Here is a 15,709-nt window from a genome sequence, read left to right as displayed (position 1 = left end):
GCGCAGTGGTTGAGAGTCTGCCTGCTAAGGCAGGGGACAGAGGTTCGAGCCCTGGTCTGGGAAGATCCCACATGCTGCGGAGCAACTAGGCCCGTGAGCCACAACTACTGAGCCTGTGCGTCTGGAGCCTGTGCTCCGCAACAAGAGAGGCCGTGACAGTGAGAGGCCCGCGCACTGCGATGAAGAGTGGTCCCCGCTCGCCGCAACTAGAGAAAGCCCTCACACAGAAATGAAGACCCAACACAGCCATAAATAAATAAATAAATAAATTTTAATAAATAAATAAATAAATAAATAAATAAATAAATAACGCCTTAGGAAAAATCAGGAAACACAAAGTGTTATTTTAAATTCTTGGGGACAACATTACACTGTTAATCTCTATCATATTTTTCCAGATCCATGCGAGTTAATCCCAGATGTAGTGTCCAGGTCAGGAGTAAAGTACATGTCTCTTTCTGTTCTTCCCTCTCCACAGCAGGAAATCAGGTTTCAATTTCAAATTTCCAACATGCTGGCTCCATCATGGCCCCACTCCTTGTAGGACTACTACTTCAAAGAGATTATTCTAGGGCCTCCTTGGACACAGCACAACCACTGACCGTAATTTTTAAACTTTAATCAACCTGCTGCCTCAGGGAGGTCAAGAGAGTATAGCTTCTTTATGAAGATGCCAGGAAATTGTAGGTTGGGAAGCATAAGGAACTTCCTGATTGTAAAATGGTGGGTATCACCTGTGAAACATACTCAGCCATAACTTCAATCCCTTCAAAGTGAAGGTACCAGTCGAGAATTTAGGGAAATACTTTTGAGCAGAAGTGCTGCAGAGGCCTTGAGGAGACTGAAGCCGAGGAAGAGAACTTGGATTCATGCAAAGAGAGAAGAAAGGAGGAAAGTGAAGACACCTTGAGGTTGCAGTTGCTGGTAGGATGGCCCTATCATGGAAGACAGCACCGAAAAGGACACTGTAGCAGAAGTACATGTTGGGAACACTGCTGCCTTTACTTTACCTACTCAATCCCTGCAGCTGTAGCCTCACCTTCCTTAGGTTTTTCTCTTGACCATGGAAAGCTGGATAAAGAGGAGTGGAAAGGCAATAAATAGGTCATCCAAGGTTGTGAGGTAGTTGAGAGACTTAGACCTTCCACTGTTGGCTGGGAGAGAGACACGAGTCTGAGTCTTTTAAGAGTAGATGTGAGGCTTCCCTGGTGGCACAGTGGTTGAGAATCTGCTTGCCAATGCAGAGGACATGGGTTTGAGCCCTGGTCTGGGAAGATCCCACATGCCGAGGAACAACTAGGCCTGTGAGCCACAAATACTGAGCCTGCGTGTCTGGAGCCTTGCTCCGCAACAAGAGAGGCCGCGACAGTGAGAAGCCCATGCACCGCGATGAAGAGTGGCCCCTGCTCGCCGCAACTAGAAAGCCCTCACACAGAAACGAAGACCCAACACACCCAAAAATAAATAAATAAATTTATTTAAAAAAAAAAAAGAGTAGATGTGAAGGTGGTTCAAGGATTGACATTTTAACGTTTACCAGATGATTACACTGGCTTAGGCTGAAACCTGGTGAGAGAACCAGTCTCACTCATTTATTTAATCACTCAACAATATTTAGACATGGAATATATATGCTGCCCAAGACTATGCCATAAAAACCCTTTGGATCATATAATCTGCATCACAATCTTGCCACAGCCTCTCCATTGGAACCAGCTGAGTCTTTCAGTTTAGAAAGGTTGTAAAACCGTTCTGGAATGCAGTGATTATTCTGATCCCAGGGATAGCCTATATTTACAGATTCAAGTTTGTTGTGACAGTATGCATGGTTAGAGAAATTTTATTTCAGGTAAATGGATAAAATCTTCATAATACTTTATTGATAAGAGCAAAAATTAGATGATTTAAATTCTGGTTTCCTCCCCCACCCACTATTCTATTGCTGATATAAACAGGAATGTATCTTCACCCTGAAGTATTTTATCAGAAGCTTTTTTTAATCAATTAAATTGTAAAAAGAATTCATTAAGAAATAAAATAACTTTTGAAACTTTTGAAATGACAGCGAGCTAAAAATTTTCAGCTTTTAGACACTGTCCAATTCTCTGAGGTTACAGTCAAGTGCCTTGCAACTTCCTGAGTGAGGCCAAATTGATGACATTTCATGTTGAGAAACTTCCGTTACAGGCGTAAGTTCTGAGAAAAATAATATGATGAAATTTTAGATACTTCACCACCCCACACACACACCCACTTCCATCTCCCCACCACCGATAAAGAAAATTGTATAACCCATCAGAATGCAGACTTCAAGTACTCTTTCATAAAAGTGGGAAGTCATGCTAAAATTATGTAAAGGTTGAAAGCAAAATGAATAGGGACTAAATACAGGCAAAAGAACAGCAGTTTCTAAATTTGACCAGATTTTTGGCTATGGAAATAAGACAGAAGTAACCCTCACTTTATGCTACTGCCTATCTTACTACTGAATTCATCTCATCACACCCAATGTTGACCTAAACACATTGACCGGAGATCCTGGTTTGAGGACTATGTGACTTTGGGTAGTCACTTATTCTCTGAGCTTAGCTTTTTCCCTCTACAAAATATATATAATTATAGTACTAATATTCCACATTATCTTGTTGATTAAATGAGATAATGTGTTTAACGCACCAGCACAATGCATGCAGTATGTGCATAAAAACTAATATCTGAACATAAAATCAAAGCAGTGTACATGCTACCATAATACTGGCATGGTTTTGTAGTGATATGAAATTCTTCAGACACAAATGCCCGAGGGCTAAGACAAATGTGCTGTCCAGCAGCAATGAGAGAGAGTGAGCTGATTTAACAGACCTTTACAGATTCATGACCATTTTGTCATGACAGAATATTTCTTTGTTTACTCCTGGTAGTTTAGGAAGAGGCTATATTGTATTTAGCTCTGATTCCTCACTCTTGGCACATGATAGGGATAATCATTTTTGAAGAAGAAATGATTAAATATATAAATGAAGGCCTATATTAAATAAATAAAAGGTTTGGGGTTATTAGTGCACCTTAGGCCCTGGTCTTTACAGTACAGAGTCACAGGCAAGTGTGCTATGGCCAACAAAGGAGCCCTTAGGAAGATACCCTAAATGTAAGATTTAAATATTTGCAAAATTTATGGGCATTTGGGCAAATGATCTATCATGGGAAATCAAAGAGCAAAGAGAGCCTACCAGGAAAATATGAGCTTTTCATTACTGCCCCTTTCCTACTCCATCACGCAAACTTCTCACATACACAGAGTATCAATGCATCTGTAAGATATTATAACTTAAGAAGCCAAGACAAAAGAACCTAAAAAATGTAACGTTAGTATGTTCAGAGATTTTTTTTGACCTCTGGGGGCCCTGGTGAGCCTGAGTGCAAAGCACCATTTCCTCACAGGAAAGAGGTGAAATCCTGATGCATAGGCTAAAGACATGGTTTTCCTCTCTGAGTTCTTGGGCACTAGGCCAAGTGAATGGGCAGGAATCATTCCATTTGCAGAGTAAAATGGGGTGAAAAGCACTTCTGGCACACTTTGTCCATATAAATTATACTTGTTTGCAATTCATCAACTCCTTCTCTCCTTTATATCCATATGTAATGCAAAGGATCATCTTTCTCTGAAGCTCCATAATGATGCACAGCTCAAAAATGTGATAGAATCAGCTAAAAGAGAGCAGATGGAAGCTTTTTTCCCCAATATGCATATTCATTAAAAAAATAGAGAACTCAACAAAAGGAGATACAGAAGTACTTGTACCCAGGGGCTGCAGAGACTTATGTATAATAGTAAGTTGGTTTTCTGCCACTATTCATTCTTGAAACCTTTACTCATTCATTCCTGCAGTAATCATTGAAAATGCTCTGGGAAAAAGTCTGTCTCTCTATATAACACCAAATATATTTCCCTTTGGATTTTTATTGTACCTTAGAATCCATGATTCAGGAAGAAATGGTTAAATATTTTACTAGACAAATATAATTAGAAGGCAAACTATGGAAAGGGGAGGGGCAAGGCGAGCTTAGAACTGGGAGGAAGTGTGACTTTGACTGTTATACTTGTTTGCAATTCATCAACTCCTTCTATGTGTAAGAACTCTCAAGCCTTTGGGGACGACCCATCAAAATCATGAGGCTTATCTGTCAGCCTCCAAATCAACAGTAGATGAATTCAAGCAAGAGAGTCTTGGGCTGCGGAAGGAAAACGTGAATCAATTTGCCAGCTGTGTGTGCAAACTTAGGGTCCTGCTTCAGCACGGGCCTGGGATGCCTGGTTCCCCGGAGGAGGGGTTGTCCCTAGCCTTTTCTCCAAGAGATCTCAAAATATCTAGGAGGGTAGTGGTGCTGGAGGAGAAAGCTCTGGTCTGGAAGGAATCTTGGCCCTTGATATTACATATCCATCTTCACAGCAGCAAAGGAGGGACCCTGGACACATCACCAACCCTCTGATCAAACCCTGGCCGGGCCGGCCCCTTGGTCGTCACAGAGTCCACACGGGCGAAGGCATCGTGATGGCTGAGGTGCTGCAGAACCAGCTGCCTTGGTTAGAGAACGTGTGGCTCTGGGTCAACTTTCTGGGCAACCCCAAGAGCCTTTTTCCATTCTACTTCCCTGCGGCCTACTAGGCCTCTTGCTGGGTGAGCATTGCAGAGCTCTGGATCAGCCTCATCACCGCAAGGCTTGACCTTGTCTTCATGTGGTTTCTGTTCTGAGGCAAGCTCTTTTGGTGGGTCCATGAGTCTGGGTACTACAGCTAGGCTCCAGCCCAGGTTCACCAGTTCCCCTCTTCTTGTGAAACTTGTCTAGGCAGCCCTTCTGGACACTGTAAGATCACGGGAGCAGCTCTCTGGCCCATAATCATGGCCATCTCTTTCCAGGTGGCCACTTGGACCCACAGCCACTGGGTGAGGGTGATACCTAGCTTGGCTTATTGCACCTTCCTGCTGGCGGTTGGCTTGTCCTAGGTCTTCCTCTTGGCACATTTCCCTCACCAGGTATTGGCTGGCCTAATAACTGGTGCTGTCCAGGGCTGGCTGATGACCACCCCCCCAGGTGCCCATAGAGCGGAAGCTAAGCTTCTACGGGTTGAGCTCGCTGGCCCTCTTGCTGGGTGCCAGCCTCATCTGTTGGACTCTCTTTACACTGGGCCTGGATCTTTCTTGGTCCATCAACCTGGCGTCTAAGTGGTATGAGCAGCCTGAGTGAGTACACTTGGACAGCCAGCACTTTGCCTCCCTGAGCCATGACTCAGGGGCCGCCCTGGGTCTGGGCATCACCCTGCACTCTCCCTGCTATGCCCAGGTACAGAGGGCATACCTGGGATACGGCCTGAAGCTAACCTGCCTGTGCTGTCCACGGGGCTGCTGGGCCCCCTGGACTGGCTGGGCTACCCCCATCAGATCAGCCTTTTCTACATCTTCAATTTCCTCAAGCACACCCTCTGGCCATGCCTGGTCCTGGTCCTCGTGCCCTGGCTGGTGCACACATTCAGTGCCCAGAAAGCACCACCCATCCACTCTTCTAGGCGCCTCCTACTGCCACTCTCCCTCTCACAAAGCCCACAGTCCATGACCTCCACAATCTGGGAGGCAGCCCCATCCCCTTCCAGCCCCCAACAGGCCCCTCTCATCTTGAATTTTCTACTTTTCCCACCACCTGGTCTCAGCCCCAAATAAGGGCTTTCTCTCTCCCAGGAAGGCTGTTCCTCCTCCTGCCTCCCCTCCCAAGTCCCCAAAGAGCAAAGACAACAGCAAGACCAGTAGGTTCCTGTAACACTATGAGGGGCTCAGAACAGCCCTAATAAAGCCCTTCCACAGCTCTGGAAAAAAAAAAAAAGAAGAAGAAGAAGACAAACTATGTAAAAAAGTTAAGACTTCCGCATTCCTTTAGCAGTATGGATTACAGATATTTAAAAGCACACTGGGGCTTCCCTGGTGGCGCAGTGGTTGAGAGTCCGCCTGGCGATGCAGGGGACACGGATTCGTACCCTGGTCCAGGAAGATCCCACATGCCGCGGAGCGGCTGGGCCCGTGAGCCATGGCCGCTGAGCCTGCACGTCTGGAGCATATGCTCCGCAACAGGAGAGGCCACAACAGTGAGAGGCCCACGTACCACAAAAAATAAAAAAAATAAATAAAATAAAATAAAAGCACACTGTTATACCAAACGGTATAGTAATGTTCAGAATAAAGTTCAGAATAATGAACTGTCTGGATGGCATTTAGCTATGTGGTTTTTTCCCCCTAAGTACTTTTTTTTTTTTAATTGGGGTATAGTTATTTTACAATGTTGTGTTAGTTTCTACTGTACAGCGAAGTTGAGTTCCTCATGCTATACAGCTAGTTCTCATTAGCTATCTATTTTATACATATTAGTGTATATATGTTCATCTCAATCTCCCAGTTCCTACCGCCCCTCCTTTTCCCCCATGGTGTCCATACATTTGTTCTCTACATTTGTGTCTCTATTTCTGCCTTGCAAACCAGTTCAGAATCTAGCTAGGTGTTTTTTTTTTTTTTAATATCTGATTACTCAGAGGCTAAGGTAGTTAATGCTTTTGTACTGAGGAAGCAGCCTTGCTACTAGAAATTTTGTTAAGATAATGAATATAGTATCAAGTGATATTGTGAAAGAAACTAGCAATGAAAGAAATGCTTTAAAAAAAGAAACATAGAAAAACATTCAAAGAGTGGTTATGAATTTTTGTCAAATAACTAAAGAAGTGGTATTCATACTAAAATGAGATGTTTCTGACTTCCCAGGTCACCCTCACTCTCCACATGTGAATCCTTAGTATCCACTCAGGGAAGCTAACCTGTATGGATCACATTCTTGATCTGTGCCTTCAGGCTCCTGTTAGGCTCAATGAATGGAAAGTCCCATCAGGAGACTGAAGGGAGAGAGGGGAGTGACGTCAGGGTATTTGTTCTCTCCATGAGAGCACCTTGTGCTGGCTGTCCCCCTGAATCAACGGTCAATAGTCCCCCAAAGGTGACTTTTTGTAATGACTCTCTTTCCTTCAAATTCTGATAACTGCTCCTTTCTCTCGTCTCCTGAGGCATATATTCAATAACAGCTCTGTGGCTGTTAGCTCTCACTACCTACACAGCCCTTAATGGTTCCCCTACATTTGTAATTAGTCCCTTTATAAATAAGTCTTCCTTGAATTATCCTAATTTTATGGTGCCATCTGTTTCCTGTTGGGAGCTGGACTAGTGCACTGATCCACCACAATTGCTCATGACCTCCAGTTACTTAGGTCATGTTCTTGAATCCAATGAGCACTCCTCTGTTATTCCAGTGCAACTGCATTTACACAGTCACAGGTCACTTCTGTCTATTTCAGGACCAACCTCCATCCCTGCCGACAATCAAATAGCTTCAGGGTAAAGCATTTCCGGGAACATTACCAAAAATCATGCCCTTTACTCTTTCAATTCCTCATTCATCTGTTTCATGGGGCCCACCCACATATTTCTCCTTTTCCCAAGCAACTAAGAATCCTTGGAAGTGGGGTGACTGGCAGCACATAAATGGAGGTTTTCATGGTGCAGTTCAGGCCAACCTAACTGCAAGGAACTCATATTCTAGCCTTTTCTAACAACTGAGCCCACAGTCCATTTTGCTATGAAACATAGTGTCATTTCTATTAGGACAATATACCATCTACCAACATTAACATCCATCCACCAACTATAATAGAATAGAATGAAGCTAGTGCATATTTTCGCTGCTTGCTACCTAATCAGAAGTATCTGACATTAATACAATTTTTGTTTTTTTAATAAACATGATGGCACATAGCTACTGGAACTTTACTAGCAACTTTTCATTGCTAAAATTCTTTAAGTTATATTTCATCTACAATATCATTCACTAACATGGGTCTCTCATATACGAAGCCTAAGGCTTCAATCTCTGAAGAGAGTTATTGTAAAATATGGATGCCCAGATAATTTGCATGATTAATGAAAATATGTTTTAGAATATTAAACATTTAAGATGTTAGCATTTAGTAGGCTTTCAGACAGAAGTTAAAAGACTATTAGAATGACTGATGAATTGCTACAGTACATTAGCCCTCAGAACAGGGAATGTGCTAGAGGACATTTATGTAACTTCTTTGCACTCTTTTTTTTTTCTCTTTTCTCCCCCCTCCAACTAAGCTGTCCTTTTGTGACCTTGGTTTGGTTGTAAATGACCAAGCATACGACTTTGCAAAATTCTGAAGACTTGAAAATTACATGGAAAGCTATTGACAGGGAGAAAGAAAGCAATTGTATTAGCCAGGGCTTTGTACATGATATCTGTCATGGTAGGAGATGAATAAAATGTGTTGAAGGAATAAAACCTCTTTTTCATGGTTCAGAGGGTCTTACCTCAACACCGTGGAAAAAATGAAATAGAATTCCTCCCTGGTTAGTGACAAGGTCACTGACAGTTTAGCTGTTCATAACGAGGGAATGTAGACACACTTATTCTTTCCATTGGTTAGGAACTGTGTTTCTGAATGAAACTCCACTTGCTGATGTCTTTCTAGAGCCTTTTATCTTTGATTGCTGCAGAGCTTATCAGTACTTATTTGGTCATTTATTTCCTCCTCTTGTTATATTTACAGATGAAATATACCAGAAAGGACTGTCAAGGAGGTGGGTAAAAAGTAAAAAGTAAAATACCATTGAAAAGATAGGACCACTAGAAATACCAAAATAAATTCTAAAGGTAGGTGCAATAACCTGCTTAATGGCCTTGCTTTGGGGGAGACAATTAACGTTAACTTATATGAGGTATTATCATGAAGTTATGAGCTCCCTTTCTGAGCTCTACTTGTCAAAGCCTGCTTCTTTAGGCAGCATTATCCTTAAAGTGTTATTTAGTTTACAGTTCTTAAACACTCACTCATACAGCACCCTCGTTTCTGTGTCGGTAAACATAGAGAAATGTACACTATTATACATCAGTTGGAATCCCACTACATAGTCATTAATGCAAAAGTGAACAGGGAAAAAGTAGCAAGCTGAATAATTGCCCCCAAAGACAGAAGACTGTAATCCATGGAACCTTGTAAATGTTACCTTATTTGGGAAAAGGGTCTTTGCAAACATGATTAAGTTAAGGATCTCATTAGGGAGATTATCCTGGATTATCTGGGTGGGCCCTAAATGCAATCACACGTGTCCTTATAAGGGAGAGGAAGGAGATTTGACACGCAAAGAAGAGAAGGCAATGTGAAGACACAGCACAGATTTGAAGATGTTGGCTTTGATGATTGGAGCGATGTCTTCATAAGCCAAGGAATGCTAGCAGCTATCCAAAGCTGGAAGAGGCAAGGAATGGATTTTCCTCTAGACCCTCCAAAGGAAGTGTGACCCTGCAGACATGCTTTGGATTTTGGTCCAGTGATACTGGTCCTGGACTTTTGCCCTAGAGAACTAGGAGAGAATAAATTTCTGTTGTTTTACATTATGGATTTTGTGTTAGTTATAGCCACAGGAAACTAATACTAATACAGTAAGGCTGAACTAAACCATGTTCAGCCTTAAACAAAAGCATGGTGACCCCTATTCATGGTCATTACTAGTAGAGCATGGGAACAATTATATTATTAGCAGCAAGTTTAATGCAAAAGTATATCAACATCCCTATCCTTTGAAAACTATATATATAGTATTCTTCTTTATTTGTACATGTGTTGTGTGAACGTATTCAAGCAAACCTTTTTTGTTTTAAACAGGACAAAAATCTCCTTCAATAAAATAATGAATTTCTGAATATGACAGTTAAGTACACACTATTTTTACCCTTAAGATGTTTAAGATTTCACTTAAGAGTATGCTTTCTTTCATCCCCACCTGGAAGGAACATAGCTGTTATGGGCTAAAGAGCATAATGCAAGTTTAAAATGTTCTTGCAAAACAAAAAACCCTGATTTTGGTTTTATTAAGACCAAAATCTTCCTTTAAGACTTGGAAATATTTATTTTGCTGAAAGAAAAATGATATTTTTATCACGATTTATTTATTTCTTAGTTTCTTCATTAAATGTTTATTGAACATGTTCTAGGTACCTGGAAACTCTTCTCAGCTCTGGGAATAGCAAGATGAATGGCAACAGCACCTGTTCTTAAGGAGTTAAGAGTTTAGCGTGCTCCCTTGGCAAATGTGTAAATAAATAAATCCCTATGCAATGTGATATGCTAGAATAGCACTATAGGCAAGTGGCATGGAAGCAGGCTTTAAAAATAAATCCTTCATTTCAGAATCAAATAATTCTATGAACTTGAGAAGAGTTAAACTGTGCCTAGGTATATGCAGTAGAAAAATAATTTAGCACATTACATTGGAAAAGTTTCTTATTCTTTATTTTGCTGCCAAATGCTGGGGTCATTCATGGTCAAAATTATATTCAAGGTTATAGTAGACAAGATTCAGAATTTTCAGATTCTGGATAACAGAATTAGCAAATTATAGTAATTTTCTCATGGTTTCAAAAACAACTACTTGTACAATAAAGGTTGCTTAATTAAAACTTACCCAACTGAAATGCCCATTTATCTGAAACAAATGTTTGTGCTATAGACATCAACCAGCTCTTCACATGAGTAGCTAACAATAAACAATGGAATGATGCTCGATGAATATCAATTAAAACAAATTGCTCCCAATAAACTTTGTCCTAAAAAAAAAAAAAAATCCTGCATGCGCACATGTTCACGCGTACACACACACACACAGACACACACACGGCTTTGCCATTGTAACTTGTCTTCTTTAAGCTTAAGGTCAGTTAGCATTAACTGCATCTTAGAGATTGTACCTTCATTTTTTCATTGAGCCTAGTTCTAGTCTCTGGTAAGACATGAGTTTCAGGTAGGACCAGATACATAATAGGAGATGGCCAGAGTGCTTAGAATAATGGCCCAGTGTGAAATGAAAATGCAAGGCCCCTTGTTCAAAATTGTTAAGAATTTTAAGACAGCAATAGCAGAGCATTAAGCTGAATATGGGGCCTTTGTGAGAGCAGAGCCCTGTGCAATAACACAGGTTACATGTCCATAAAGTCTGCCCTGGTTTCAGATAATCCTTATCAGTAGTCCGCGTTTGCATTCTCCCAAGGACCATACTATAGATTATAAAAATGAAAATAATCTGCCTAAAAGTCACATTATGATCATATATTCTTTGCACTGGCCTATATTAACAATGAAGGCATTGTTGGGTACCCATTAAAATTCTATTAGGATCAAAGTTTTTCATGCTTACTTGATTTTGCTTTTCTCTGCTCTAACCAGCCTTACTCACATAATCAATGAGGCAGAGAAAATGCTATGTGTTCACCAAACTGTGTCTATTAGGCTCCTGGGAATATTATGAGCTCTCTTGCATTCAATCCAAGTAACCAGTTCTGGGCAAAGTTAAGGCCTGGACCATAAGATCCTTCTTTGAGGTTCATGTCCTCCCCTCACTAGGTTTTCCTTACTCTTTCCTGTGCTTCCCCACCCCTTTATCTATATACCTGGAAGCAATGAACTCTGAATTATAGAGCTCTGAATTGTGGAAACTACAGGAAAATTCTGAACCCCTGAGTCATATTTGGAGAGAGTCATTCAGGAATGCTGCTTGTCCCAAGTTAGAGTACCACATAAAATTAAATTTTACTATCTTAAGCCACTTACATTCCCCTAACACTCTGTGTTTGAGAGTATAATAGTCTGAGGCAGGGAGCATAGGGCCCAGAGCAGTATCAAGCTCACTGAGTGATTCTGATACATCTTTTGAAAAACATTGCTAAATTAATCTTTTTAGTGGACTATAAATCAGTGTGTTATTCGTGTTATCTTGTGAGATTGTTTAGATTCTCATAATAGCATACATCTATAATTTTCAAAGCACTCTTTCCTTTGTATTTTTAGAGAATTCTGGAACATTTTAAAGACTTCAAAATCGATAGCAATGAATTATCAGGGATAGAATGACCAATAGCAACAATGACCCTTTGCCAAACATCTCTGCAAATCTCATAAATCGTTACCTGTCTGCTTGTAGGATTTACAGACCTCAAAAATTCAAATTACCCAAGGAAATGTTTGATAGAAACCCTGGAATCAGGCTGAGTCTAAGAACCTGGTAACACTAGTCTTAGGAAACTCAGAGCCTGGTATTATTGGTAGGGACAAGGAGAGCGGGCCAGAGTGCTTAGAGTAATGGCAAGTGTTCTTTTCCCTTTGGCTGCAGAATGTCAGCATTTATGGGAAAAAGTCGATCAAGTACTTACTGGATCTGCTTAATCAAGCATAATTGTCACCATGTGACTGGCAGTTATTGGAAACTCCTTTGTGAGACAGTGCCAGAACCAGTATGCGAAGATCTACCTATATTTTAGAGAGTAAAAGAAAAAATAAGTTTTCCTCAGCACAGGAAATCAACATTAAGCAACTTAAGAACATGGATTTTTGAAATGTGAGAGATTTGGGATCAGACTTAGTTTCAACACTTATTTGCTTCAATTCTTAAGCATCTAAGCTCTAGTTTACTCCAATGTAAAAAGAGAGGTTAATGCCTCCACTGCAGAGTTGTAGCTTAAACAAGTAAGGCACCTAGCATGAGTTCTGCAACATTTTACCTCTGTCAGTTTCATTATTTGTATTAGTGATATTATTTTTAATAGTAATAATACTATAAGAATTAAGAATGAAGAAACACCCTCATTGGGCACTCTCAAATTTATACCATAAAGAATCCTCTTAAATGTCCTTCCTGGCCTCTCTAAAGTGTAGAAATTATTTCTCCCAGATGTTTTCTAGACACAGTGTCAAGCATTTATAATTACTCATTTCCCCACACAGCCAGAATTATATTCCAAACAAAGCTTCAATTGTCCAAACACTCAAAACTTGTAGGAAATAATAATTCATTAAATATTTATGAAATATTGAACTATCATATTCATACCAAGGGAGTTTAATGAGAGACATTACATCCTTATCCTGAGTCTTAAAAAGGGCTCTGGGGACCCTGATTTATATAGATTTTCATAGAGTGTCTCTTTTATACTGCCTTTATAAATGTTGTGTTCACTATGCTTTTAGAGGTCTAGGGTAGGTTTCCCTGAACAAAGCCCCCAAATTCTTCAAAACCTAGGCTAATTATTTAAATTTAAGGTTTATAAGTGCATTTCTGAGATATGAATCAGGCAGAATACAAATTTCTATTAATAAAAATCGACTATTTTTTTCAATAATTAGGAAGCTGCCCACATTTTAATGTGTACTGAAATGTTGATAAAGAAAAAAATCAGTTATCCAACAAATTTGTTATTTTAGATGAATTAAGGTGATTTTAATCTTGAAATACCCTACACCTGCACAAGGTCACAGACTAACCTCTATGATAGTATCTAAAAGACCTAAATATATCTTTTGATATAAAGGAAACAGAATAACACATCTTTAGAGTAGTTAAATTATTATAAAAGAGAAATAGGTATTTCTGCATTGAGCTTGTTTCATGAATTAGGAAATTCAATAAGTAAACTTACATTTGTTGCCTTTATGGTGAGCTTGCAATGGGAAATGTGTCTATTGCCCTACCTATAGCATTCCAGCAAATATTAATTGAGCACTTTCTAGATAAGTAAAACTCTATTAGACTCTTGGAATACAGAATCATAAGATATGTGGTCTTTGCTCTCAATAAATCTGCAATCTAGCTGGGGAGGCAGGACAAATACCAAAGACTATAATAGCAACACCATCCTCTAACAAAAGATGCATCATGGTGCCAAACCAACGGGACAGAGTAAAAGCTGTAGAATTCAGAGAAGGAAGGCAGGCATCCCTAAAAGCTCTAAGATTGGGACATTTCTAAACTGAGACATTCTGCTTCTCAATTTATAGTTTCAGAGGGAAGAGGGAAACCACACAGAAATATATTAGGTATCTGTGTGGTCCCCACCTCCGCTGTGTTAAAACTATAAATTGAGAACCAGAATATATCAGTTTGTAATAAATATAATCATATACTAGATAAGTTATTTGTGAAGTAGCAGCTACTTAGCTGTATACAATATTATTTATGGGAGGTTCTGTCAATTAAAAATCGAATAACCACCAATTACACTAGGGTGGATTTCAGTTTACAACAGAATACCAAATGATTCATTTCTACATTCCCTTTTCATTGAGTTCCATGGAGAACTGTTTACTTTTCAGTGATTAAAAAGAAATCTTCAGGGCTTCCCTGGTGGCGCAGTGGTTGAGAGTCCACCTGCCGATGCAGGGGACATGGGTTCGTGCCCCGGTCCAGGAAGATCCCACATGCCACGGAGCAGCTGGGCCCGTGAGCCATGGCCACTGAGCCTGCACGTCCAGAGCCTGTGCTCTGCAATGGGAGAGGCCACAACAGTGAGAGGCCCGCATACCGCAAAAAAAAAAAAGAAATCTTTAGCCTATACAATATTTTTCCATAAGGTTTAAAAAATTATGTTGCATAACTTACTCAGTGATCAGTTATATGGCTTTGTTAGATGGTAGGTGCTAGGGATACTTAGAGGCCCAAAATGCATTCCAGACCTTCAAGGACTTATCATCTAGCTGGGAAGTCAGGACTTATATGTAATACAATAATACAAAGATACAAAGTGGCCAAAGGAGTCTATTGGACATAGGTGTCCCAGTGGTTATAAGATTTCCCAAACCAAAAGGAGTCAATTCCATTCTAACTCTGACTCTATGAATATGGGGATGATGCTGATATACCCTTCTCTGATTTCAAATTCCCAAAATTTCCATTATCTGCAATAATACAAGACAGGTATGGGCAAAATCCTGGGAGAAAAGAGTTACTAAACATTAGTAACTTGAGTATCATAGATAACTATTTTCAAAAAATTATATATAAAGTACTTTAATGCTGATGGTCAAGAGGATGGACTCCTGTTTTCAAGGAATCACAGATGTCACAGATGGAGGGGACCTGGAGAGGGTCTATCCCAATGCCATCACACTGTACAAAAGATTTGAGGTCTAGAGAGGTGAAGAGATCTATCCATGGTCACACCTATTCACAAACAAGAAGAATCCAGGTTTGCACTGTGATCTTCTGGAATTAAGTCCAGGCTCCTTCCTTCATACCATGCCACTCAACCCTACGTGAAACAGGATATTGGGCAAAGTTAGATATTTAATGTAATATTGCTGATTGAAGTTATGGCTCATCAGTAAAAAGCAACTTCTCTCGTCCTTACAAATCCTCTGAAATTTGTGTTTCCTAAATAACATATGGTCCCTAAGTAGGAAGAAAATAGAATCACCAGTCTAGGTAACATTGATCTTAGCAACAGCAAAATAAAAAATATCAACAATATAATGCTTGCCTTTCAGAATCCTTGTAAGTGTACCATGCCAGAATAAGAGAATTTTTGAGCCAGATGAGGCTTTACAAATTTTTCCACAACTTCATGTGAAATACTAGATCTACACCAGCCAATTTAGAGAAAAATCATACCTCCTATAAGGTGTTTTGAACACCATCAGAGCCTGTGAAACAACATTTTGATTAGCAAAGTGAAAATGAATCACAATTATTGGCAAAGAGCTGTGCCACAGTTTTAGTCAAACCAAGAACAATTGGTTGAAAAGAGGTGAAATGTCAAGAAGAAAGATTCATTC

The 15,709-nt window shown here is 40.1% G+C and overlaps 1 pseudogene across 1 annotated transcript; it reads left to right on the top strand.

Annotated features, from left to right (window-relative positions):
• Nucleotides 1–525: 525 nt before the first annotated feature.
• On the top strand, nt 526–5,717 carry LOC309806010 (glucose-6-phosphatase 3-like; annotated as a pseudogene). The gene is made up of 2 exons: nt 526–603; nt 4,374–5,717. The product of its transcript is annotated as a glucose-6-phosphatase 3-like (transcript).
• The last annotated feature ends 9,992 nt before the right edge of the window (nt 5,718–15,709 follow it).

Source organism: Mesoplodon mirus (assembly GCF_964341445.2).
Source record: "Mesoplodon mirus genome assembly, chromosome: 6".
Classification (NCBI taxonomy): Eukaryota; Metazoa; Chordata; class Mammalia; order Artiodactyla; family Ziphiidae; genus Mesoplodon; species Mesoplodon mirus.
Note: the sequence above shows the minus strand (reverse complement) of the source record. Positions and strands in the feature narration are given on the sequence as shown.